This window comes from Dipodomys ordii, unplaced genomic scaffold (assembly GCF_000151885.1).
Source record: "Dipodomys ordii isolate 6190 unplaced genomic scaffold, Dord_2.0 Scaffold41, whole genome shotgun sequence".
In the NCBI taxonomy this organism is placed as follows: domain Eukaryota; kingdom Metazoa; phylum Chordata; class Mammalia; order Rodentia; family Heteromyidae; genus Dipodomys; species Dipodomys ordii.
Genome location: NW_012267257.1, coordinates 1,361,095 through 1,365,056, shown reverse-complemented (window position 1 = coordinate 1,365,056; position 3,962 = coordinate 1,361,095). Strand labels below are relative to the sequence as shown.

At 39.7% G+C, this 3,962-nt stretch overlaps 1 protein-coding gene across 2 annotated transcripts in view; it reads right to left on the bottom strand.

The window, feature by feature from the left end:
• Ppap2a (phosphatidic acid phosphatase type 2A) overlaps positions 1 to 3,962 on the bottom strand; it is a 96,895-nt gene that overhangs the window by 92,315 nt on the left and 618 nt on the right. The gene's annotated exons all lie outside the window — the stretch shown is intronic.

The following is a 3,962-nucleotide window of genomic DNA, read 5'->3' as shown; positions in this document are numbered from 1 at the left end:
AAAAAAAAAAGCCGGAAGTGGCGCTGTGACTCAAGTGGTAGAGCGCTAGCCTGGAGGTGAAGAGCTGAGGGACAGTGCCCAGGCCCAGAGCTCAGGCCCACGACCGGACGCCCCCCCCCAAAAAAAAATTAACATCTCTAAGTCCAAAAGAATGAGAAAGGTTACCAGAACATCTGTAACTGTAGTGAGGCGACAGAGAGGGCTATTGAATATGAGTTGTGACCTACTCACAGAACACAGAAAGCCCTTGCCACACAAATCCATCAGGAGGGAACTGGCTCTTTAAAAAAGCAGGGGTTCAGTTGAGGTAGTCAATGGAAGGTGCTTCCCAAAGGACAGAGCAGAGTGGAGAAAAGATCTGGAGGGGAAAATGGAGCATATGTAGCACAGAAAAGGTATTCTAAATGACTGCCACAAAGCAAAACACAGACACAGAGAAAGATTTTCATTAGTTCCCTCCACATATTCTAGACATCCTGGGACTTTCTGCAAATAACCCATTAACATGTAAATCCAGAGATCTACATTTATTTCTGGCATTTCTGTATTTCTCAGAATAAAGAGCCATTTCTATATAGATGTAAGGCATGCATACAGATCAAAGGGTATTACAGATTACAGTCCAAGGGCACTCATACCTGCATTATTCCACTTATCATAATGTACTATATATATATAGGACAAGGATTTTTCATCTTTGTATCACTAGCACATAGCAAGGTACAAAGCTGGCCTGCAATCAATGTACACATAATCAATTAATGGTTAACGGCATGACAAAAACAGGGAATGATTCTTAGCAATTAAAAACACTAATAAACTGTATCCAAGATAGTTTAATACATAGCCATTTTCATACCACTCCTTTATCATTCTCTTTAGAGAATATGGCCTTTTCTACATTGACAGAACCATTCATCAGAAGAACCAGACCAAGATGACTTCATTTCAGAGAAGAATCAAATGTAGGTTATCTATCAAAATTCTCATTGTTTCCAAGGATTTACACTGAAAGGACACATAACTTGAGCATGTATATAGAGAAAAATTAATGCTGCACACTGATGATAAAGACAATTTAGGGGGTAGAAACACACACATAAATATACACACAGAGCATGTTTAATCCTCACTTCAGAAGACATTACCCATGGTAAAATTATAAAGTACTTTTAAAACAAAATGGCATAACATCATCACATTAAAATGGAAATACAGAATGATGTTAGAGTGGTCATTAACATAATCTGGAACATATTCACATTATAATTATGAAGCACTTTCACAAAACCCTGTACTTAGAAAATGCTTAATCATCCTTTTGCTGGTATAGTCAATTCTTACCTGCAGATAAAGTTAAGAAAAAGTTAAGGCCAAATCGATAACCTCTTCCATGATTTTACTGCTGACAGTAAATAGAAACCAAACAATATGGTCCCTATGTTCACACTAGAAAAATGTTTAACTATAGAAAAATATTAAATTTCATATCTAATTAAAGTAATGCAGAAAAGTAAGGTATTTGCTATTTATTTTTTTGCCAGTCCTGAGGCTTAAAGTTAGGGCCTGGGCATTGTCCCTGAGCTTCTTTTGCTCAAGGCTAGCACTCTACCACTTGAGCCACAGCACCACTTGGAGTTTTCTCTATTTATGTGGTATTGAGGAATGGAACCCAGGGCATGCTAGGCAAGCATTCTGCCACTAAGCCACATTCCCAGACTGGTAGCTACCATTTAGAAAATGTGAAGCTGACATTTATCTTAACACACTGAATTATTATAAGAGAAACTTGAATAATATGAAAACAAATATGTTTCAAATAGTGTTTTTTCTAAAAGTTCACAAGTCCACAAAAAAAAGCTTCTTGTGAACCATTAATGACATTTTTAAATATCTTATTAAAAATCATCATGTTCCTCGAAAAGTCAGGTCAATTTAGAAAAAAAATTACGCCAACCTCTAAGAAACAAACAATTATGTTTGCATCATACTGAAAATAAAATTCATTAATTCATTAACTTGTACTACAGTCTCCCTTATATGTGATTTAAAAAAAAGAAAATGGAACTTGCATATAGTTTTGTATTTAATAACAGTTTCAGCTACCTAAGAGTGACATATATTATGTTTCATTCGTCTCATCATTGTTTGGTCTCACCTCATTTTACAAGTTAATAATCCCATATGGTAAGAAAAGAGAGGTTAATATATGACTATAAAGTATAGAATGTGTGAAAATACACTGAAACTAACAAAATTATTTCTAATTAACCATTCGTCTCTCCTTTCACTGAAGTATAGATGACGTCTGATGACATTCCAGTAAATATTAAAATATATTTCTAAGTTAACATTTTTACCAAAAGTAAACTTTTCACTGCAAGTAAATATATAAGTATATTAAGGTGTGTGTGAGAGAGCTAGAGAACAGGATCTAGCTATTCAGACTGGGCAAGCCTCCAATTCAAGAGCCTCCTTCCTCAGCATCTCAAGTGCTGGGATCACAGAATGCACCATCACGCTTGGCCTAAAGATTGTCAAAAACTGTATCTCTTCACCTAAAATTCGCAATGGAACTACATAGAAGTATTCTGGTAAACAATAAAGAAGTTTCATAGATACCAAAAGGAATTTTCCACAGGAATAGAAGAGGGGTAAACAAATGTAGTCCTTATATTCAATATAGGTTATGTAAAAAAAAAAAAAAAAAGAACTATGTAACGAGAAGGAGTAACACTGATCAAGAAGCACTGTGCTCATAACCTGAGTTGTGGAATTTGAACTCCTTAATAATAACAATAAAAAATGAACTATGTAGGGGTAGGAAAGGGAGAGAGAGAATGAAGGGATAACAAGGACCAAGTAACATTGTTCTCATAACCTGACATGGAATTTGAATCCTTTTGTACATATATATAATAATTACTATTATAATTATAAAAAAGAAATTTTTCCTGAGAGGTAAAAAAAATACCAGCATTTATATGACCTCGTTAAGATTGTAAGCACCTAAATGGAAGGAGAGTTGAACATTCTAGAATTACTGAGTTAAAACAGGAGGAAACTCCTTTCCCTGAGAAGCCATTATACAGACCTGATTCTTGGATGCGGGAAAGCCAAGGCAAGCATCTGGGACCCTGAGGACTTGCCAGGACTACTACTTAGATTACTTAAACAGGAGTCGCACTACCAAACCTCCAGCAGCTCTTGCTGTTTTCCCTAACATAAATAGTTCGTAACTGCCTGCCACTCCTCCCAACGCCTAGCCCTTTCTCCAAGTGTGTCCAATTCTTTCTCATCCTAAGGAAAAAGCAGCACCTGGAAACCAGAAACGCTAGAACTGCAGTCTTTCGATAAGGAAAACAACGCCAAGTTTGCTGCAGCTCCCGGCAGGATTGTCTCAGGAGATGAAAAGCTAACCACCGCCAGGTCTGCGCACAGAAGGAAACCGCAGCCTGCAAGACAGACACAGACAGACACACACACACTGGGCCCCTCCCTTCCACCCTAAAGCAAGCGTCCTCAGACCTACAGACAGGAACTTGGCATTCTCATCCCTACTTGCAACCTGACAATTTACAACTTGGCAACACCTTCTAATTAAGGAGCCTTCTAGCCTTTTATAGCCGAAAAATTAAACTTTCTCACAAGTAAGATTAAACCAGGCACTGGCGCCTGCTACTTGAGAAGCCCCCGCGCACACCCGCCAGGTTCTCCACAGAACCTGACGAGCCAGTGGCCGGGACCGCCTGCAGTGGACGAGGGGGAACAGCCCCTCTGCCTGCTAGACACACAGAGGACAGGAGCGGAGGACCGAGCGCAGAGGCGCAAAGCAGGGCTGGGCGCAGCGCACCGAGCGGGCGACAGACAAGGCAGTGGCGGCCACGCGGGAGCTGGGGTGCAGGCTGCCAAGCGGGGTCCCGCGCTGCGGAAGCACCCCCGCCCCGCGCTGCGTCTCGCCC